The 25,000-nt window shown below is 34.5% G+C and overlaps 2 long non-coding RNA genes across 2 annotated transcripts in view; one reads left to right on the forward strand and one right to left on the reverse strand.

Annotated features, from left to right (window-relative positions):
* The window catches only part of LOC137657688 (uncharacterized), a 104,766-nt gene that overhangs the window by 48,796 nt on the left and 30,970 nt on the right, over positions 1-25,000 (reverse strand). The window lies entirely within an intron of this gene.
* On the forward strand, positions 19,726-20,755 carry LOC137657014 (uncharacterized). Its single transcript, XR_011047077.1, has 2 exons — positions 19,726-20,259; positions 20,575-20,755. It is a non-coding gene; the product is annotated as an uncharacterized lncRNA (long non-coding RNA).

Below are 25,000 nucleotides of genomic sequence, written 5' to 3' on the forward strand. Positions count from 1 at the left end.
AAAATTAAAATTGAATAAAGAAACAATCACTATGATATCATTGTAAATATGATACCTGTAATGGTAAGCTTTGCAAAGTAAAAGCTGTGAAAAGAGGGACTTTAGAAGCAAGGGGGCAACCATCGAAATGATAAATTTTCAAATTTTAAAAGATTCTCTATAAAAATAGCAACAGTTAAGTCCAGCTCTAAATCATAATGTCAGTGGAGATCATCTTCAATGATCCCAAGTGCCTTCGCGAATTAACCTCTAAAATAACCTGATTCCGATAGGCGAAGTCTAAAGATAGTCTCCTTCAAGTCCTGCCTGCGATATCATACCCGATTCCGGCTTCGTAAATGGAGCGAGATAATGATAATGCGTTCGGATATTTATATTCGGGGAGTATCATTATGGATTCACCTTTCTCTTCTAATAATCTAAATGAAAATTTGGTGATAGGTAAATAGATTATTTCGAGATCAGAAAAATCCTCTCTTCCTCTTGTTTTGTTAAAATTTCTGTAGTTTATATAGGAAACATTTATTTTTATATTGTTACTATTCTTAAAATATCTTATTTTTCCTTGTTTCCTTTCCTCACTGAGCTATTTTCCCTGTTGGAGCCCCTGGCCTTATAGCATCCTGCATATCCAACTAGGGTTGTAGCCTAGCAAGAAATAATAATATTAAATAATTTGACTCACTTGCCACATTGTATGCTCAGGATATGATGTGGGTGATTTCCTCCCCCCCCCCCCCCCCTCTCTCTCTCTCTCTCTCTCTCTCTCTCTCTCTCTCTCTCTCTCTCTCTCTCTCTCTCGTCTGCAAACGCATGAATATATAAAGTGAATGGTAAAATTGCAAACTCTTCAGCATAACAATTTTCAAGATATTTATATCCCTTGAACCTTGTTGTTCACCGCGATGAATAGTGGGCACTTGCTAAGCAATTTAGTTATTTATTGTTGAAAGTAATCTGATTAAAGCCAAGTCATATTTATACTCCTTTAAGAAAAGTTTTATCATATATACATTATAAAAACACAATAATACGTAAAATCGTAAAATCTGGAGAGTAAGATTTACTCACAACTAGCTTATGTCTTATATTGAAGATGATAATTACTTAAGGGAATTTAGTTAAGAATTATCGTTGATAAAAATAGAAGATTAATTTTGTAATCAAATGCACGAATATCCCTCTGCCGTTACATTCCTTGGAAGGTACAGTTGGCTTCATTAATTCCGGTACACTTCGCGTGAAGCTATGTAGACTATTGTGTACCGATGTTCATTAAGGCAACTATACCATTAAAGTGACTTTCGTTGCTTTACTTTCATTGCATTATTTTCTTCATCCTAGAGTTTCATTCTTTCCCTTTGGTGTTTTCCCACTTCCAAACTTTATTGATTCACCCCATTTTCCTTATTTTTCAATTGCAATAAAAAATAATGTATAACACTGAATCTCTTGGAGTTGAGATAAATGATGTTGGTGTAGAGCTCAAGTTTCCAGAAATGCATAAAAAGATTGACGTTGGGTACAGTTGGTCACAGTGATTCCGGCACACCTCACTAAGGAGGTGCACCCTGTCTCACCCTTACTGGGCGGCGAGTTCTGTTTAGTTACTCGCCGCGCAGTAAGTGTGTGGCAGGGTGCATTTCCACAAAGCGAGGTGTACCAGAAATTTCTGCGTCCAACTGTACAATCCCGAAGATCGGAGAGGTACACGCACTGGACGTCCGCAAATATAAATACGCATTTTATTACCAGTAGATTATAGTTGTTAATCAAAGATAGATACCGGTAGATATGTGGATAATGTGGGGTTTTATCAGAAAGAATAAAACACTAAAAAGGTCGAAGATAACAGTGGTGATCTAATTCTTAATGAAGTGATAGAGAGGCTTTGATGCTGTTTCAACAAGTCGTTTTAACAGGCTTAAGATTAAGACTTTCTGACAACGTTTAAATGTTTAAAGGCCGTTCATGAATGGCAGCTGTAAGGAACATTGACATTGCCCTAGCAAGCAGAACAATGCCCTAGAAACTGATGATACATACATATGATCAGCGCCCAAGCCCCTCTCCATCCAAGCTAGGATCAGGGAGGGCCAGGCAATGGCTGCTGATGACTTGGCAGGTAGACCTATAGGCTCCCAAAAACCCCCATCCTTAGCTTACAAAGATGGTGAGGTTGCAGACACTAAGAAACTAACAAGTTTGAGCGAAACTCGATTGCCAATCTGGCGATCACCAGGCAGGGACGTTACCAACAGGCCACCACAATAAAGGATTTTTTAGTAGGTTAACATAAATCTCGCTGTACAGGTTTGTTGCTATTTTTTCATTTACTACATTTTTTTGCTTTTCATCTTAATTTTTGTTTTATTTTGGTGTATTTCTCTTTTATGGTTAGAATCTTCACGTCTCCGTTTCTCTGAGTATCGGATTTTTTTCTCGATTTAGGGTCCTAAGGCAAGTAGCATTCTGTTTTTACAAATACGGTTGCAACTTGACTTGCAATAACAAAATAAACAAGAAAAATAATATAAACAAGAGCAAAAACAATGTCTTGTAAATTATTGCTTTTTTCTCCAAGTTAATCAAAGACTTAAAAAGATAACACTACTAATAATAACGAAAAGAAGATGAAGAGAGCGCCTGTAACGAATAAAGAACATGGTAAAAATGTAAGAAGTCTGCAATATTCGAAAATATCAAAGATTCAAATAAAAATATTTCAGCCTTTTATTTCCCTGTCCATAATCGTAACATGATCCACATATCTCACTACAATTGAAAAAAAAATTCAATTTGAAACGAAAAACCCAAAAATAATTACGCGTACTCGCACGTTAAATCTAATTACAGATTAGACATTCATGAATGTTTAATAAGCATTGCGCAGTGTTATCAGCGCAAACCGTTAAGCGGAATCATAATTCCTTGATTCACAAGGCAAAGATTTCATAAGATTAAGCCAACTGAACCGCAATTGTTCTATCAGTTATCTCTTTCACTGCTTTTAACGGAGTTTTGGGTGGGCTTAATAGAAAGGACAAAGATTGCTTAGTGGTTTATCAAGAGACTGCCTCTTCCCTATGTGTGGATTTAATAACAAAAGAGCAATATGCGGTGTGAAATACTAATACCTTGGCATTTATACTTTAAGCTGAACTATGAAATGTCCTGTGGATAGTAGGGTTCCTCTGCAGTATAGGACTAGACAAGTAGCCCTTAAAGTTAAAAGTTATCTGTTCTGTAACTTTCCTCTATGGTAAAGTTGGCTTCATTAATTCCGGTACACTTCATGGGAAGGTAACAGTAAGGACACGTCATTGTACTAGAATTAATGAAGCCAACTATACTCATTTTCAAAACCATCGTTACTGTCTATCATTCAGTTGAAGTGGATATCCTAGAGGGAACTAAGCCTTGCATGGTATGTCGGCTCCACCATGTTGACCAATTCAATCCAACATTTTGTATTTTACTGTATGGGTTGCGTTTTTATACTTCCTGTTTATAATTATGCAAATGATGTTTTTGTTTTCATTAATGTTGAGTTTATTTGCCAGTACAATGAGATCTTTTCAGAGTTTTAATACTTATTCAGTTTGGAGATATGAGACAAAATCCAAGGTTGAGGCAGTATCCTCTAATGTAGTTCAAAACTGTACTCCTAGAGTACATGGCAATATTAAAGACCTTACAGTTTCCTTCATACATTATGATATTGTATTCATCAGAGAATTTGGTTTCTCAAAAGAGGCAGTCGTTTGATCTGCTTATTTTGGGATTTGAAAAAGAGTAATTTTGAAACGAAATGCCATTCATAGGATAAGGGTAATGGCGATGTGTGAGTATATCAGGCTGAGCAGGCTTACCCTGTTCCGTATACGTCCCGCTATGAATGTGAATGTATTGGGATTCAGGTTATTAAATTTCGTGACAGGCATAACTTTTATGTGTGTTACATTTATCGGAATCGAGACTTGGATAATTCTCTTTGATTGTCTTCTTGCCATTATGGCTAGGATACAAGAATATGATAGAAAGGCTTCTGTGTTTGGTGATTTCAATGCTCACCATAGGTAAAATGTTAAAAAAATTTTCCCCTACTGATCGCCATGGCTTAGGAGACTTTTAATTTGATTCTGAATCAGACTGTGACCAAATAATTAGTGACGTTACTCATAAGACTGGTAACTACTAGATTACTATTATTCTTAAAATTAAAGAGATTAACCAGCCCAGTGAGTCAAGCTCGACTCTTACAGAGCTGACCGGTAACTGCTCGAACCTAGTCTTGCCCCGTTGTTATATCAAGCAATCTTAATCTTACAGCTGGGACGTCTGATCATGCCTTGGTTTCGTCAATCATTAAGACTCAGCAGCCAGTCTCTAGTGACCTTTTTAGTGATCTTTTGCATTTGAATTGGTCACAAATCACAATGACATACAAGGGTTGGCCAACATTATTGACAGGCGTATTCCATCTCGTGCGTTCATATACCGAATCAAGGACGAACCGTGGTTCAGTGATGCTTATTTGGAGATACATGAAGCTTATCATCTTTGGAAAAGTAAAAGATCAGATTTTACTTGGAATAACTATAATCAGGTAAGTGCTGTTTCTCAGGAATACAATTTGACCATAAAAGAAACACCTTTTTTCTGGTAACAACCCAGAAGATAAATGGTGGGTACCTTTACATCTGCAATCTTCGGTAGACACTTAGCAATTCCTTCTTTTTTTAAACCATATGGCTCTATCACTCACTGTCCAAAGGAAACGGCAACCCTCTTGGCTGATGCGTTTGACAGTTAGCAGAGTAATGTTAAACTCAATCGTCCTCATTTCAGTTTTCCTAAAACTAACCTACTTACTTTAGCTTTCCAGTCCCGTAAAATGGAAAAATAAAATTACTGGACCTTACTACTCAAGGAGAAGTAGACCCAAGTGGTACTTTTCCTTTGTTTTTCATAAAGACAGATGATTAATTAGCTCCAAAGTTATCTGTTATCCACAGTTTTGAATGACATTTGGCCAAACCTCTAAATACTGTAGGTGTGCTGAAGGTAATTATCTGCTCCCTACTTTGACCATGTTAATAACGAGGCCCTTGTTTTTACACTTAAACAGATGTGAGTAGGTTCTTTTTTCTATATATTGCTGAATGTGAAAGTAATATGTTACAAAGAATAATTGCTTATGGGTACCATAGTGGCTATAGGAATATGCTATCAGGTGTTCCTCAGGGTAATGTTCTCAGCCCATTACATTCCATACAATAAACACATGATATGGGGTTTGGCCAAGAAAATAAGCTCGTTACATATGCAAATGATGATACTCTCAGCATCAATTCCATCATCTGGATGTAGATCTGGGGTTGCTGAATTCCTTAGAGATCTTAAGTGGTGTTTACACGGTCTAACGGTTCGTCGAACCCGGTTGTCAAACCTGCTTGTCAAACGGTTCGAAGAGTTGGAGTCAGCCATAAACGCATAAGGTTTGTGGACAATGAAGCCAATATATATATATATATATATATATATATATATATATATATATATATATAATACTATATATATATATATATATATATATATATATATATATATATATATATATATACACTCATATATACATACAGTACATATATATATATATATATATATATATATATATATATATATATATATAGTGTATATATACATATATATAATCTCGACAAAACTATTACTTGCATATTCACCCTTGAATTCTTAATTTTCAGAAAGAAAACCTATTAAGGACATCTCCAACAACATAATCTGCTTCTTATTACACATCATATCGACCTTCTTTGCATTGGGCAATACGCTTCAGTCCTATTATTATTATTACTTACAACCCGAGTTGGAAAAGCAGGATGCCATAAGCCCGGGGCCTCAACGGGGAAAATAGCCCAGTGAGGAAAAGAAATAAGGAAAATAAAATATTTTAAGAACAGTAACATTAAAATATATTTTTCCTATAAAAGCAATAAAAACTTTTACAAAACAAGAGGAAGAAAAATTAGGTAGAATAATGTCCCCAATTGTACCCTCAACCAAGAGAACTCTAACCCAAAAGAGTGGCAGAACATGATACAGAGGCACTACCCAAGACTAGAGAACAATGGTTTGATTTTGGAGTGTCCATCTCCTAGAAAAACCGCTTACCATAGCTAAAGAGTCTCTTCTTCCCTTACTAAGAGGAAAGTAGCCACTCAACAATTACATTGCAGTAAATGACTCCTTGGGAGAAGAAGAATTGTTTGATAATCTCAGTGTAGTCAGGTGTATGAGGACAGAGGAGAATCTGCAAAGAATAGGCCAGACTATTCGGTATATGTGTAAGAAAAGGGAATGTGAACCGTAACCAGAGATAAATATCCAATGTAGTACTGTCTGGCCAGTCAAAGGACCCCATAACTCTCTATATACACTCTTTACTTCTCCATTCTCTTGACGCAGCAAACCCACTTAAAAATATTCGCCCATTTCTTCCTTTCAATCATTCTCGTTGCAGTTAAGATCAACATCTTCCTTTTCATTCTGACATTTACATTCAGCAATAACAATTCTTATTCGCAAAGGATAGTTTATGCAAGCTTTCCTCCATACCCTTCACTTTTGCCTCCGTTGACCTGCTGTTGCCAAAACGACACACAAACACACAGACACACGCACAAACAATCCACATACATATATACATACATACATACACACATATATATACTATATATATATATATATATATATATGTATATATATATATATATACAGAGAGAGAGAGAGAGAGAGAGAGAGGAGAGAGAGAGAGAGAGAGAGAGAGAGAGAGGAGAGAGAGAGAGAGAGAACGATTTATTGGTGGGGGGAGTTGGGTGCATTCAACTATTGCGCATAAAATAGAAACATACATGTGAATTATATGCTTTCATTGATATTCATATATGTATAGACACACGAGAGAGAGAGAGAGAGAGAGAGAGAGAGAGAGAGAGAGAGAGAGAGAGAGAGAGAGAGAGAGAGAGAGAGAAGTAGGTTGAATTGAGACATCACACTTATAAAACGAGACGGTGGTTAGGTTAGGTTATGTTCCCCAGTAAATGCAGCAAGCATCGTTACTACCTTCCTTCAGCGGAGCAACAAATTCAAATGGATCATTAAACAGGCACTTTGAAGAACCAGCACATCTCAAAAGTCTTGGAAATGCTGTACTCAACACTCCATAATTTTCAATGCGCCGTCCGACATGCATTATTCACTTCTGTCTGCCCCGTGTGAAGTGGCTCTCATTTGGAATTATCGCTAAACATATCACGTACCGATAGGAAAAGCATATTGGGAGGCTGTCTGGCTCCTGGGAAAGTATATTGAGAGGCTATCTGGTTCCTGGGAAAGAATATTGAAAGGCTGACTGACTCCTGCGGTAGAGATAGAAGCGATGTTATCAGAGGGAAATGTAATTTCACGGAGAAGCTACGACGGTAAAAATTTGTGTATAAATGAGCTTTTTCAGGCTTAGATTGTTTTTTTATTCATTGAGTTTGGGCCATATGGCTTGGCGCTGGGTGTAAGGAGGCCGTTCAACGTCTGGGTGCAACTGGGAAATTGTAAAGAATTTTATGGATAAAATCTTTAATAGCGGTTAAAGCCAGATTATAAAAACAAAAGGAAAATAATGAATCGAACTTTGAATGAAATATGAAGTCACATATCTTTACAGCCACAAATAAGTGTACGAATGCACTTGTTTGAGATACTTTGGCACATGAACATGAAATATCACACCGAAAATGATGACGAAAAATACTCTAAAAGGACTGGTTATTTGGTGAGAACGGGAGAATTGTCCTCTGGAATCCGATATTAAAACAACCAATTTGGAATAATCATAAATAAGCCTTAAAAATTACACATGACGCACCGTTGAATCAGAGGAGAGTCTGCGTCATTAATATGAGACATTTAGTACATTTCCTTTAACTAAAAAAATATTGTTGTATTGTGTTCTAACGTAGCGTGACCGAAATAATTTCCGTGAAAAGGACGTCAATAAATACCTTTACACTCCTAGTAATGCTACTAATAGAAAAAAATTTAATAGGATTATAAAGGTGGTGATAATGGTGAATTAGAGAGTATTTGGTATTTTCCCCATGTAAATACAAAGGTTAATGTATATTCTATGGCAATTTATCAAATTTTATCAAATCAAAAGGAGAGGAAGGGGAAAACTGATCAAACGAAGGGGTAAAAACTTTGATGATACGAATTAGAAAACTTTGATAATACGAAGGGGGAAAAACTTTGATGATACGAATTGGAAAAACTTGGATAAGGGGAAAACTTTGATAATACGAATTGGAAACACTTTGATAATATGGAGGGGAAAAACTTTGATAATACGGAGGGGAAAAACTTTGGAAAAACTTTGATAATACGAATTGGAAAAACTTTGATAATACAAATCGGAAACACTTTGATAATATGGAGGGGAAAAACTTTGATAATACGGAGGGGAAAAACTTTGGAAAAACTTTGATAATACGAATTGGAAAAACTTTGATAATACGGAGGGGAAAAACTTTGGAAAAACTTTGATAATACGAATTGGAAAAACTTTGATAATACAAATCGGAAACACTTTGATAATATGGAGGGGAAAAACTTTGATAATACGGAGGGGAAAAACTTTGGAAAAACTTTGATAATACGAATTGGAAAAACTTTGATAATACGAATCGGAAAAACTTTGATAATAAGAAGGGGGAAAACTTTGATAATACAAATTGGAAAAACTTTGATAATAAGGGGAAAGCCTTTGATAATACGAATTGAAAAAGTTTGATAGTACGAAGGGGAAAACTTTGATAATACGGAGGGGGAAAACTTTGATAATAAGGAGGGGAAAAAACTTTGATAATATGAAAGGGAAAAACTTTGATAATAAGGAGGGGAAAAAACTTTGATAATATGAAGGGGAAAATTTTTGATAATACAGAGGGGAAAAACTTTGATAATACGAATTGGAAAAACTTCGATAATACGAAGGAGAAAAACTGGAAAAACGTTGATAATACGAAGGGGAAAAACTTTGATAATACGAATCGGAAAAACTTTGATAATATGAAGGGGAAAAACTTTGATAATACGATTGGGAAAACTTTGATAAAACGAAGGGGAAAAACTGATAATACGAATGGGAAAACTTTGGAAAACTTTGATAATACGAAGGGGAAAAAACTGTGATAATACGAACGGGAGAAATATGGAAAAACTTCGATATGAAGGGGGAAAAACTTTGATAATACAAACACATCTGCTGGTCTAGGTGGTCAGTATATAAAGAGTATATAGACTTACATTTCTTTGATAAAAAATTACAAGTAAAATTATTAGGGATTCTTTATACAAATTCACCTTTGAGAAATCATTGTCTATTAAAACAAGACTTTTATATACGCAATTTATGTGGGGGAGACAAGCTCTTCCCGAAAAAAAAAATAGTAATAAAATAGAGAAATTATTAGCAAAACCCATATATAAAAGAGTAAGAAATCTACAGACCCAGAATTCACGAAACTTACTTATCACCTCAACTAATAAACATAAGCTATTATTTTGCCCTGGCTATCAAATATGAATAGTCTCTACGTCTTTGTTTATATCTGCTATTGTAAAGTCTCCTCCATATCTGATTGCGTAACTAACAAACATTATCAATAAAGTCGTTGATTTGCAATTCTGCCCGTCTCGCTATTTATGTGCTCCAAGTGTGACGACAATAGCGCTGATAACGCTTCGACTGTTGTTCTTAATCATGCTGTTCTCGAAGCTCTGTTAAGGGAGGCTGTATCTGTCACACCATCTCTACCAACAGGTATGAATGATCTGGAACTCGAGAGAGAGAGAGAGAGAGAGAGAGAGAGAGAGAGAGAGAGAGAGAGAGAGAGAGAGAGAGAGAGAGAGAGAGAGGGGGGGGGGGTGGCACAACAGGAGTACATATCCAAATGTAAATTTTCGAAATCCAGTGATATTTTACTTTTGGTATGAGAGAGAGAGAGAGAGAGAGAGAGAGAGAGAGAGAGAGAGAGAGAGAGAGAGAGAGAGAATGATAAATCCTGCTTTAATGATAGCATCAATGGTGGTAGTGAAGATTTCAATGATAGCGATGATTCGTGTCCTGAGAGATATCTCAGAGATATCTGGCGATGGCTCCCTGGGGACTCTCTGCCCTGGACACCTAATGAGGTCCTTAAATCTCTCCCCCCCGCCCCACCTTCTAACAGCATCCTAAAGCATCGTCTTCCTAAAGACACATTCGTTGTAAGTACCAGTAATGAGTAGTGTGAAAAAAGAAAAAAGATACTACACCAACATCTTCCTAAAGATGCACTCGTTGAATCAGTAAGATAGTAGGTTGGCCAGGGCATCACCCAACCGTTGAGATAATACCTTTAGAGTTATTGGGTCCTTTGAATGGCCAGACAATATTACATTGGATCCCTTTCTCTGGTTACGGCTCATTTTGTCCTTGCTCCAAATACACCGAATAGTCTGGGCCTATTATTATTATCATTATCATTATTACCTGCTAGGCTACAATCCTAGTTGGAAAAGCAAGATTCTATAACTCCAAGGGCTCCAACAGGGAAAATAGCCCAGTGAGGAAAGGAAATAAGGAAATAAATAATCTACAAGAGAAGTAATTAACAACTAGAATAAAATATTCTCCTCTGTCTTCATACACCTGACAACGCTGAGATTATACAACAATTCTTCTTTGCTCAAGGGGTTAACGACTGCGCTGTATTGGTTCAGTGGCTAAATTCCTCTTGATAAGGGTAGATGAGACTCTTTAGCTGCGATAAGCAGCTCTTCTAAGAGATATACACTCCAAAATCAAACCATTGATTTTCAAGTCTTGGGTAGTGTCATAGTCTCTGTATCATGGCCTTCCGCTGTCTTGGATTAGAGTTCTTTTACTTGAGGGTACACTCAGGCACGCGTTCTAACTTATTTCTCTCCTTCTTGTTTTTTGAATTTTTACATATTATATATGAAAGATCTAATTTAATGTTGTTACTGTTCTTAAAGTATTTTGTTTTGATTGTTTATTACTTCTCTTGGAGTTTATCTATTTCCTTGTTTTCTTTCCTCACTAGGCTATTTTCCCTGTTGGGGCCCTTGTGTTTATAGATTCTTGCTTAGCTTGTAATAATAATAATAATAATAATAATAATAATGTTGATAATAATAATAATCATAATAATAGTACTGATAATAATAATAATAATAATAATAATAATAATAATAATAATAATGTCATGAAAAAAAAAACCTATAGCACCTTCTTCCTAAAGACAGGTGTTACAAGTACCAGTAATTAGTGATGTAAAAAAAAAATGCAATATCTTCTTCCCAAAGACATATTAGTTGCAAGTACCAGTAATGAGTCATGCAAAAAAAAAAAAAAAAATACCAGTGAGCAGGATCTTAAATTTTCTTTGTTGTTCGTCAAATGTAATTCATACCGGGTTTATCTTGGGCCAAGACAAGACACAGAGGATACGCCTTGACATGATGGATGGCAGTTCTTACAGGAAGGCTATAAACAAGATTACCTGTCTCGAGGCAGCCAGCAAGTATATAATGTAGAAACTGTAGATTGCGATTTAGCTTAAGGAGAGAGAGAGAGGGAAAAAAGTGTGATTTACTCTTTGCTAGTAAAAGGATCTTCGTCAGACTTAGTAATCAAGTGTAATGCTCAGAGCAGAACAAATATATAATAGTTTGAAGTAGATGAAGATCAGAAACAAGGTTCTTCAAAAGGAAAGTTGTTTTGGGAATCAGAAAATCTAAAATGAAAATAAATGACAATTTCTCACGCAAATATATTTAATTTTCGAAACTGGATTATACCAATAAAAAAAATTAAATAACAATAATAATAATAATAATAATTAATGAGGCAAAAACACAGGTGACAGTTTAATAACATAGGTTTTATGATCCTCTTTCGACAAGGTAATCAAATGTTATCTAAGAGGCGTTTGAAATCTGACAGAGAGGCACAAAATCAAGTCCAATAAACCAAAATTCCCTAATGGGAATGTCCTAGTAAAAATAGTTACTTGGGAAAATAAATATTGCCTGTAACTATTACTGAAGAATTTTTGCGGGCCTCCTCCAGCCAGCATACGCATGCTTAAAGGTTTAAAGTCCGCTCTGGATGAATGGCAGAGGTAAGGGACAGTGACATTGCCCTATCAAGCAGGACAATGCCCTAGAGAATGAACATATATAATCAGCACCTAAGCCCTCTGTCCACCCAAGCTAGGACCAGGGAAGGCGAGGTAATGGCAACTGAAGACTCAGCAGATAGACCTATAGACTCCCCCAAAACCCCTCCATCCTTAGTTCACAAGGATGGTGCAGTTGCAGCGACCAAAGTAACTAACGAGCTTAACTAGGACTTGAACTCCAGTCTGGCGATAACCAGGTAAGGACGTTATCAATCTGGCCACCACAAACTCTTGTGTACATACACATAGAAGGCACTGTATGTATGTTATTCAGTGATTCATGATAAACTAAGACTTCTTTTTTATCAGTATTTTCCTCAACTATATAAACAGGACATTTATTTTTTTTTCTTTTTACTACTCCCTAAAAACTTCTCTCTCTCTCTCTCTCTCCTCTCTCTCTCTCTCTCTCTCTCTCTCTCTCTCTCTCTCTCTCTAGTGCCCCACACCAAAAGACTACATACTTTACAAGTGCCCTCACTTACATCAATTATTTAAAAAAAGACATTCATTTCTAATTTTTAATACCTTCCTATAAACTTCTTCCCTCCCCCACTCTCTCTCTCTCTCTCTCTCTCTCTCTCTCTCTCTGTACTGCCCCACACCAAAAAACTATAGCCAACATACTTTACAAGTGTCTTCACTTACATGTGAATGCACAAAATACTTTACAAGTGTCTTCACTTATATGTGAATGCATGAAATATTTTATAAGTGCCTTCATTTACATGTGAATGCATGAAATACTTTAAAAGTGCCTTCACTTACATGCGAATGCTCAAAATACTTTACAAGTGTCTTCACTTATATGTGAATGCATGAAATATTCTATAAGTGCCTTCATTTACATGTGAATGCATGAAATACTTTAAAAGTGCCTTCACTTACATGCGAATGCTCAAAATACTTTACAAGTGTCTTCACTTATATGTGAATGCATGAAATATTTTATAAGTGCCTTCATTTACATGTGAATGCATGAAATACTTTAAAAGTGCCTTCACTTACATGCGAATGCTCAAAATACTTTACAAGTGTCTTCACTTATATGTGAATGCATGAAATATTTTATAAGTGCCTTCATTTACATGTGAATGCATGAAATACTTTAAAAGTGCCTTCACTTACATGCGAATGCTCAAAATACTTTACAAGTGTCTTCACTTATATGTGAATGCATGAAATATTTTATAAGTGCCTTCATTTACATGTGAATGCATGAAATACTTTAAAAGTGCCTTCACTTACATGCGAATGCTCAAAATACTTTACAAGTGTCTTCACTTATATGTGAATGCATGAAATATTTTATAAGTGCCTTCATTTACATGTGAATGCATGAAATACTTTAAAAGTGCCTTCACTTACATGCGAATGCTCAAAATACTTTACAAGTGTCTTCACTTACATGTGAATGCATGAAATACTTTAAAAGTGCCTTCACTTACATGCGAATGCATGAAATACTTTACAAGTGCCTTCACTTACTTGCGAATGCTCAAAAATACTTTACAAGTGTCTTCACTTATATGTGAATGCATGAAATATTTTATAAGTGCCTTCATTTACATGTGAATGCATGAAATACTTTAAAAGTGCCTTCACTTACATGCGAATGCTCAAAATACTTTACGAGTGTCTTCACTTACATGTGAATGCATGAAATACTTTAAAAGTGCCTTCACTTACATGTGAATGCATGAAATACTTTAAAAGTGCCTTCACTTACATGCGAATGCATGAAATACTTTACAAGTGCCCTCACTTACATGTGAATGCATGAAATACTTTCCAAGTACCCTCGCTTACATGTGAATGCATAAAAGCGTACAATACCTGTATATTTAACTAGACCAGTAAGATCACCTACCTTCTCAAGAGGAAAACTGCGTTCTCCTCCCGGTCCCCCGAGGGGAAACCGGTACACAGGTATCTCATCCAGGTAGTGTGTGCGTGTGTAATAAACTCAAAAGAAACGCGATAACCAAACATGGCTCTTAATAATACACTGGGGCAAAGCGTAAGAAATACAGAAAGGAAATTGATTGAAAATGTTGCAAGGTAATTCCCAGTCTTTGTGCTCGCTTAAATCTCTCAAGACTTTATAAAAGACTTTCACCTTGGCGTCCATGTGAATTTTGAGTTTTGTTGCATGTTTGTAAGTTATAATCGAAAATTAATATATTTTCAATAAAATAATAAAAAGGACCGATATATATAATTGCCAATCCTCCATTTACTAAGCTTCCATGCGAATTTTGCTTGTTCTATAAGTATATATATATATATATATATATATATATATATATATATATATATATATATATATATATATATATACTTAAATCAATATAGCTTAAATGAAATAAAAGAAATATCGACCAAATACAATCATTGCATCTCCTCCATTTACAGAAGCCATGTGAAATTCACTGGGTTTAAGTAATTGTATTTGAAAATTAACATATTAGAAATAAAATAATAACAAAATAAATGTCGACTGAAATATGTAATTTTCACCCGAATATGTAATTTTCACCAAAAAATGAAATTTTCACCGAAATATGTAATATTTACCGAAACATTTAATTTTCACCGAAAAATTTAATTATCACCGAAAATGCAATTTTCACCGGAAAATGTAATTTTCACTTATTCATGTAAAGAGGCCATTCGAAGCAAAGCAATTTTCTGCACTGCTCTGCTAAACGCTAAATTATTTCGACCAACTCCCTTTTACGAACGAACAGAATTTTGCAACACTACCGGTGTGAGGTTAACGTCCCCTGACCAGTGTGGGGGTGAACGGTGTCAATAAAACCATGTGGTTAATCCGATTTCGAGGCATAGCACCCCAACCGGGCCTATCTCCTCGAATCATCCTCAAGTGAGGAGCGACAGTAAAATCCCGTTCTTTTTTATGGTTCCTTTTTTTTTTTTTAAGGACCTTTATTATCGTAGGCCTAATTCGCTGTGAAGGAACCGGTAGCTGAGTATCATGGCTGATTTCCTTGTCGCCACCTGTACAACACTTGTCAGCCTTCAACATGTATTTCGTCAGCGATTTTGACGATGTTGGATTCGGTTTCTTAGATTGAAATTCTATTGTAATAATCACATAGGCCTACTACTACTGCTACTAGTATTATCATCATTATTATTATTATCATTATCATTATTATCATTATCATTATTATCATTATCATTATTATTATCATTATTATTATTGTTGTTTTTCTTGTTGTTGTTATCATCATCATCACTACCTAACCCGGTAGTTGAATGGGCGGTATTTCAAAAGTTAAAACTTGCAGCGAATGTTTTATGTTGAACAGTCTCTTTTTATAGTTTATTTATGAAAGATCTATTCTAATGATGTGACTGTTCTTAAACTATGTTATTTTAATTGTTCATTTCTTCTCGTAGTTTATTTAGTTCCTTAATTCCTTTCCCTAAAGGAAAATCAATATAGTTTTTTTTTCATGAAAGTTTAGTTATTCTTCACAGAAGTCATATGAGGTGATCAAAACCAATTTACACACACACACACACACAGATATATATATATATATGTGTGTGTGTGTGTGTGTCTATGTATATGTATAAGTAAAAACAAATATAAATACCAATGAACACAATAAAAAAGTAATAAATCTAATAAAAAAAACAATGGCAGTGAGCCACGAATGAAACAGAAAAGAAAAAACTTGAAACAGAATAGAAAAAACTTGAAAATGAAAGAAAAAATAATATGCTAGAAGCGACCACAATCGGCCCTGAGAGAGAGAGAGAGAGAGAGAGAGAGAGAGAGAGAGAGAGAGAGAGAGAGAGAGAGAGAGAGAGAGAGAGAGAAATACCTGTATCTCTAATGGACCACTTTGGCCCACCTTCTTACAACCGAAACAAACCGTGCAGTAATTAAGGGTGGTTGCATTTACGTGAATGAAAGGGTCAATTAGTAAAACATAAGAATACACCGTGTGAATAGCAAGTGTTGGATTCCTTTCGCTTTCTATGGAAGAATGGTTTGGTCTTTATAGTTAAACGTTAAAAGGTATCTAGTTTCAGTTCCAGTTCCATCAGAATAGATGTTCACCAGAACGTCAGACGGGAAAGCCCAACACCCCACTGTGGTGCCCTACAACAGCAGTGGCCTTCCCTGTAAACAGCTTAAACTCACGGTTCCGGGAGGGGATCGATCTGCTGCCATGAGAATGCAAGGCAAACACGTTACTACTGTACTAGTCAGAAATGCATATGATTATATGCAACTCTTTTGAACAAGAATGAATGATTATTCGGTAATTTTCTGATATCATAACTTCAATGGTCAGTTTTCATCTAGATCACTTTTTCTATACGTTAAAATTGATCTAGAATTATCTCTCCTCGATGATAAAGAGCAAGGGTCTGACTATACCTATATATATATATATATATATATATATATATATATATATATATATATATATATATATATATATATATATATATATTTCTTTCCTGTCTTATCTCTTATTCTTTTAAGACATGAAATCGTTTTCGAGAATAGTTATCGAAAAATATAATCACATCGATATATTTGCATTCCTTATTACATTTCTATATGGGACATCCTTAAATATTGTGGGAACTGACTATTCCAATTATTATACGTGGGAATCATATATCCTTTGTTTGCATTATTCTAGCAGCTGCTCTCTCTCTCTCTCTCTCTCTCTCTCTCTCTCTCTCTCTCTCTCTCTCTCTCTCTCTCTCTCTCTCGAGTACTAGAATAAGTTAGATAAGATCATAAGAACTCTCCAAATATTTAAACTAAATCGCTCTACCAAAGAGCAAATGGAGTATCTGCGAATGGACTAAAAAGTCTTTGAGACATCCAAATTTTTTGTAACTCTCTCTCTCTCTCTCTCTCTCTCTCTCTCTCTCTCTCTCTCTCTCTCTCTCTCTCTCTCTCTCTCTCTCTCTCTCTCTCTCTGTAAATATATATATATATATATATATATATATATATATATATATATATATATATTACCTGTATCCAATATTTTATATTATTTGCATGTTCCCAAGGATCACACAAGACCGCTAGCTACTTTGCAAGTTGGTGTTGGAATTGTATTTATTTCGGGTGAAGATCCCATGTTCCAAAGATGTTCAATGACCACCTAAAAACAAAGTTAGAACGATATATGCCCGTTTTCATTGTGAGTTGGAATCATTGACATTAAATGTTTTCAATAGGGGTATTACCATCATCATCATCACTTCATAAATGTTAATAAGCAAACTACGTCAAGCCATACATTAAGATCACCCAATTGCCACCTCTCTGCCATCATCTTTAACCCCCACCTGCTTATATCCTTCTACCTCCATCCCCAATGTTTGAGGTTTAAAGGTCTCACAGTTCTGATAAGATCCTTCTGCTGGAAGTTTTTTAGTAAATGAAAAACAAAATACTAAGATGACAATATTTCATACAGTTTGCTTTCCAGGTGTTTAAAATTATATCAAAACTATAGATAACGAAGTAAATATGCGAAAGACTGATTGAATAAATATCGAGAGTAATGGATTTCTTGAAGAACTTACCGGGGAACACTTTTCAGGTGTTGAACATCAGGACATGAAACGACAAATAAAATCGTAATAATACGAATACTCAATGCTAAGGAAATATTTCCTTTTGCCTTGGGAAGGGTGAAGCCAGCTAGACTCGGACCTTTGAGCATTGAGCAATCGTCACCAGGGAAGAGGGTTCGCTTGGAAGTTAGCTACTTGCTCAGATAATTTGATTGATTGAATGATTGATTGATTAGGATTTTTTTGTCATCCTGACATCTAAGGTTATTGACGACGAACCAGATAATTTGAGTAAAGAATGTGTTGATAGTTTAATATTTTATACCCTACATCCTATATACCACATCATCACTATAATAATGCACCAATGAACTTTCATTGCATGTCATTTCACATATTTTATTGTCACCAATCACTTCTGAAACAATATATATTATGTTAACTGATGATGCATTTTAAATCTCCAACCGTAAACTAATATAATTGATATAGGTTATGATATTGAAAATTTGATCAAATTTTCACCACCATAACATTTATAATAAAGTGTAGTTCATAAACTCAATGTAGTCCTGAAGAAAGGTCGCGAAGTGATCCGAAACACATGTTGATACCAAACAATAAATGAAGAAAAGTAAATGTATTTCTGTTGTTATCCTGAAAACTGTCTGCAGGACGATCTGTCCGAGGAGAAACTGTCTTCAATTTTGGACGCCGATGTCTATTCATTATATATGTATGCATGCATATGTATATATATATATATATATATATATATATATATATATATATATAAATATATATATATATGTATATATATATAAAAATTCTATCTCATACTTGGGATCGAACCCTAGCCCCTTCAAATGAAAGGCCAGGTCGCTTCCAACCATACCCACAGAGCGACCTGGCCTTTCATTTGAAAGGGCTAGGGTTCGATCCCAAGTATGAGGTAAAATTTAATTCTATTTGAACACGATATTGTGTTGATTTTAATCCATATATATATATATATATATATATATATATATATATATATATATATACATAATCGTTTTTTCTAAAAAGAAAAGTATTTAATCAGATGGTCCTAACAGTATAAACTTAAGCATCAGAAACTTGGAGCCTTACTAAAGGCCTTACAACATAAGCTGATTATAACTTAAAAGAGCTATGGAAAGAATGATGATAATAATAACAAGAGACATAAATAGAGCAACATGGATACGAGAGCAAACTAAAGTAGAAGATATTCTAACATGTAAGAAAAAGGATTGGACATGAGCTGGACATATAATGAGAATGTCACACAATAGATGGACATTAAGACTTGTAGAATGTGTCCCTAGAGATTGTAAAAGGAGCAGAGGAAGGAGGAGAAGACGAACTTATATAGTAGTATGTCTGGGGTCTTTGTTCTATAGTGGACCAGTCACAGCTGATGACACCCACAAATATATGTACATATATATATATATATATATATATATATATATATATATATATATAAATATATATATATATATATCTATATGTATATATATATATTTACATATATATATTTATAAATATATATATATATATATATATATATATATATATATATATATATATATTTATAAATATATATATAAATATATATACATATAAATATATAGATATATATATATTTATTTATTTATTTATTTATATATCTATAGATATATATATATATATATAAATATATATATATATATATATACATTTATTTATTTATATGTATATACAGTAGATATATATATGTTGAAAAAAGTGAAACTTTTTTTCACTTTGTTCTTTTTTTAACTTTTAACTTTTGAGTGTAGTGTCCTTCCTTTATGGTCCTTGATTTTCTACTTTGCTTGTTTCAAAATTCTAAGTTTCTTTTTTGTTTTTGGGAAAAGTTTAAATTTTTTATAATGGTTAATTTGTGTTCTTGCTTTGGAGACACGTTCAGTTTCAGTATGTTATGTTTTAAATTTGTGAAAGCATCAATAGTTTGCAACTATAAAATTCCTCCTTTAAAATGATAATTTAATACTAGAGTTTTGATACTGAACGAATACCTTTACTTCACCTCAAAAGTTTACTTCTAGTCCCAGCGTTTGAAGACGGCAGTGCATTTTCACTCAGCAGCTTGAAGGACGTGTCAACTCTTCATTAATATTTTTCACCAATCCAGCGTTAATTTTAATATGGAGCATTAAGTGACTAGTGTGACCGTTGGTCGAGGATGATCCTGCTTGGAAGTGCGAGCACTTGAATTACTTCTTGAGGCTACTATACCATGGAGCTGCAATTGACCTAGAGAGGCTTGCTTAGAGTGGAGGTAAGTTGCAAACCACATTGATGCTTGTGCCTTGTAATTTCACTCGAGTTACTCATTCACTTTGAATGAACTGTCTCCTTAACCTGAACCATAAAAAATCATCCAAAGGACCAACCATATTGTTTTCATTTAAAATTTAGAATTTATTGCCGGTTTAACTACTTATATTTGTGAAGTGTCTAGTTTTATTCTGCTCGTTCGAGTTCATATTTGCTTCATGCATTTATTATATTAACTGGCAGTTAGATAATTTTGTTGATATATTTACGTATATTTGCTCTCTATTAATAGAGCGTATTTATGACATATTTATAGATCCTGAGGACTTTTCTGGTAGTGGGGGTTATTAGTGAGGTCGCATCATCGGTCTTCATATAAGGACGGATACCTCGCTTAAATACCAAGAAGCAATAAGACCATCTACGATCCTGAGCCATTTTCCTTAATACATATTTCAGTGATAGTTCTGTTTATGTAAATAAATATTTGAATTTGCTCTTGATTATAATTTATTGCCATTAATAATTTTTTAAACCTCCAGTATTTTGAAATATATATATATATATATATATATATATATATCTACTGTATATATATATAAATAAATAAATATATATTTCTATATACATATTTATATATATTTATATTTATATATATATATATATATATATATATATATATATATATATAAATATATATATATATATTTATCTATTTATATATATTTATATATATATATATATTCATAAAAATACGTATATTTATGAATATATATACGTTTAACTGGGCTCCACAAGGCACTAGAAGAGTTGGAAGACCCAGACCTACATGGCTGAGGACTATGAAGCGTGAAGTAGGTGATGATGAATGGAGATGTATTGAATTAAAAGCTCAAGATAGGGACGACTAATGAAATCTAACCGAGACTCTTTGCGTCAATAGGGGTAGGAGGAGATGAGATATATATATATATATATATATATATATATATATATATATACATATATATATATATGTGTGTGTGTGTGTGAATATATAAACCATTGGTAGAAACATAACGTATACACATAGTAACATCCATCGCCTTCGAAAAAAATTTAGAAAGTAATAATTCCATTGGAAAAATCATGCGAATATTACATCATTATTGATGATCTAAAATGAATTCTTCTGAAAAGTACTTGTGAAATGCGTTTTTTTCGAGACGTAATTTCTGTTTCGAACGGCTCTGATATCGATTCGTACCGGAAATGGGTTGTTTTAAGTCCCAAACCTCAAAAAATAAGTCAAAGCCTTTGGTTATTCCAATGCGGTTTGCTGAAAACGTCAATTACCCTTCGCCCGAGTTCGATCACCGAGTGCGCTGCAGGCGTTACTTAAAAATAAAAGTAATAAATTATAGTATTAATTATCTTTTCATCTTCCCATTCAGCCTCTTAACTTTTCCTTCAAATTGCATATCCATAAATCCATAAATCAAATCATGTAGTTTATTATCATTATCATTATCATTATCATTATCATTATTATTATTATGATGATGATGATGATGATGATGATGATGATGATGATGATGATGATGATGATGATGATGATGATGAGTTACTAGGATTTATTGAAACGAAAGAAGAGTTTTTTCGCGAGTCCTAAACTGCTTCGGAAGAAAATCTTCACGGATCTCCGAATGGCTTCAGAAGAAATGGCCATAAACTTAGCACGGAGTTCTGAATGACTCCATAACAGATTCTTCCTGGAGCTCCCAGAACGGTACCTGAAGAAAAATTTTCGGGATCTTCAAAAGGCCTCATAAGACATAGCCGTAGACTTAGCATAGAGTTCTGAATGACTCCAGAACAGAATCTTCCCGGAGAAGTTCTGAACGGCTCCGCCCCAAGCTTCAAATAACTTCTGAAGACCTGATCTTTTTTTTTCTCAAACTAAGCATGCAACGCAGTGAACATTGTTAATGGCTACTTTTAGAACAGGGAACTGACTGAGAGTTGTGTATTACAACTACAGGATCAACAGGAGGCTCTTCGGAACATCTTCATCTACAGGTCGTTTTGGTGGTTGCTGCAGAAGTTGTCGAGCTTTGAAGAACATAATGTACGCACCTTGAATGATCCTTTGCTTGGGCTTTTGCAACGATCTCCTATAATTGGAGACTATTGGAAATAAAGAAATAAGGACGGAGACAGAATGGTTCAACTAAACGGTGAGCGATGTGTGGTTCTTCAACAGGATAGTCCCAAAATTCGACATTGAAGAAAGGACATATCCAGATCGTATTGTGTTGCTCATCATTTACTTTAGCGTGATGACACATGCGAAGAAAATTTATTGCATTCCTGTTTCTAACCATCGCTCCGATGGACAAAGACATGAATGCCATCGATTTCTCTGAGGAATCTGACGAACTGAGGACACACGGCACTGAAATCTCTCTTGAAATCTAGAAGGAAACTGACGAACTAAGAAAGGATACGATTAAATCTCGAAGGAAATTGACGAACTAAGGAAAGTGGAAGATGAAATATCAAAGGAAACCGAAAAACTAAAGATCTTGAAAAGTAGAACAGACAGAGGAGAACAACAACGAAGAACCTTTAAACGCACAGGTAAAATAGCCTTTAATGCTAGAGGCAAATCACCTTGAAATAGAGGTAAAAAAAGCCCCTAATGCAAGAAATAAGGCACCTCAAAATAGAGGTAAAAACCTTTGATGCTAGAAATAAGGCAGATGAAAATAGAAGTAAAAAAAACCCTAACGCTATAAATAAGGCACCAAAAAATAGAGGTCAAAGAGCCTCTAATGCTAAAAGTAAAGCACCTCAAAAAAAAGGTCAAAAAGCCCCTAATGCTTTACATAAGGCTCCTAAAAATAGAGGTAAAAAAAAAACCCAATGCTATAAATAAGGCACCTAAAACTAAAGGTCAAAGAGCCTCTAATGCTAGAAGTAATGCACCTCAAAATCGAGGTCAAAAAGCCCCTAATGCTATAAATAACACACCTAAAAAGAGGTCAAAAAGCCTCTAATGCTACAAGTAATGAACATCAAAATCAAGGTCCAAAAGCCCTTAATGCTATAAATTAGGCACCTAAAAAGAGAGATCAAAGAGCTCCTAATACTAGAAGTAATGCACCTCAAAATCGAGGTAAAAAAGACCCTAATTCTATAAATAAGGCACCTAAAAAGAAAGGTAAAAAAGCTCCTAATACTAGAAGTAATGCACCTCAAAATCGAGGTAAAAAAGACCCTAATTCTATAAATAAGGCACCTAAAAAGAAAGGTAAAAAATCTCCTAATACTAGAAGTAATGCACCTCAAAATCGAGGTAAAAAAGACCCTAATTCTTTAAATAAGGCACCTAAAAAGAAAGATCAAAGAGCTCCTAATACTAGAAGTAATGCACCTCAAAATCGAGGTCAAGAAGCCCCTAATGCTATAAATAAGGCACCTAAAAATAGAGGACAAAGAGCCTCTAATGCTAGAAGTAACGCACCTCAAAATCGAGGTCAAAAAGACCCTAGCACTATATATAAGGTACCTAAAAATAAAGGTAAAAAAGCCCCTAATGCTATAAATAAGGCACCTAAAAAGAGAGGTCAAAGATACACTAATGTTAGAAGTAATGCACCTCAAAATCGCAGTAAAAAAGCCCCTAATGCTATAAATAAGGCACCTAAAAAGAGAGATCAAAGAGCCTCTAATGTTAGAAGGAATGCACCTCAAAATCGCAGTAAAAAACCCCCTATGCTAAAAATAAGGCACCTAAAAAGAGAGGTCAAAGAGCCTCTAATGCTAGACGTAATGCACCTCAAAGTCGAGGTCAATAAGCAACTAATGCTAAAAATAATGATAATAAAAAAAAAAAAAAGATGTCGAAGAGCCTGTAATGCTAAAAGTAATGCACCTCAAAATCGAGGTCACAAAGCCACTAATGCTATATATAGGGCTCCTAAATAAGGCTCCTAAATAAGGCACCTGAAAAGAGAGGTCAAAGAGCCTCTAATGCTAGAAGTAATGCACCTAAAAATTGAGGTCAATAAGTCCCTAATGCTATAAATATGGCACCTAAAAAAGAAAGTCAAAGAGCCTCGAATGCTGAAAGTAATGCACCTCAAATTCAATGTCAATAAGCCTCTAATGCTATAAAGCACCTAAAAATAGATGTCAAAGAGCCTCTAATGCTTGAAGTAATGCACCTAGAAATCGAGGTCAAAAAGCCCCTAATGCTATAAATAAGGCACCTAAAAAGAGAGGTCAAAGAGCCTCTAATGCTAGAAGTAATGCATCTCAAAATAGAAGACAATAAGCCGCTAATGCTATAAATAAGGCATCTAAAAAGAAAGGTCAAAGAGCCTCTAATGGTAAAAGTAATGCACCTCAAAATCAAGGTAAAAAACTTTAACTATAAGGCACCTAAAAATAGAGGTCAAAGAGCTTCTAATGCTAAAAGTAATGTACCTCAAAATAGATGTCAAAAAGTACCTAATGCTATATATAAGGCTCATGAAAATATAGGTCAAAAAGCCCCTAATGCTACAAACAATGCACCTAAAAATAGATGTCAAGGAGCCTCTAATGCTACAAGTAATGCACCTTAAAATCGAGATCAAAAAGACACTAATGCTATATATAGGGCTCCTAAAAATTGAGGTAAAAACCCTAATACTATAAATAAGGCACCTAGAGGTAATGTAGCTCAAAATCGAGGTAAAAAAGCCCCTAATGCTATA

The sequence above is a fragment of the Palaemon carinicauda genome, chromosome 18 (genome assembly GCF_036898095.1).
Source record: "Palaemon carinicauda isolate YSFRI2023 chromosome 18, ASM3689809v2, whole genome shotgun sequence".
Taxonomy (NCBI): Eukaryota; Metazoa; Arthropoda; class Malacostraca; order Decapoda; family Palaemonidae; genus Palaemon; species Palaemon carinicauda.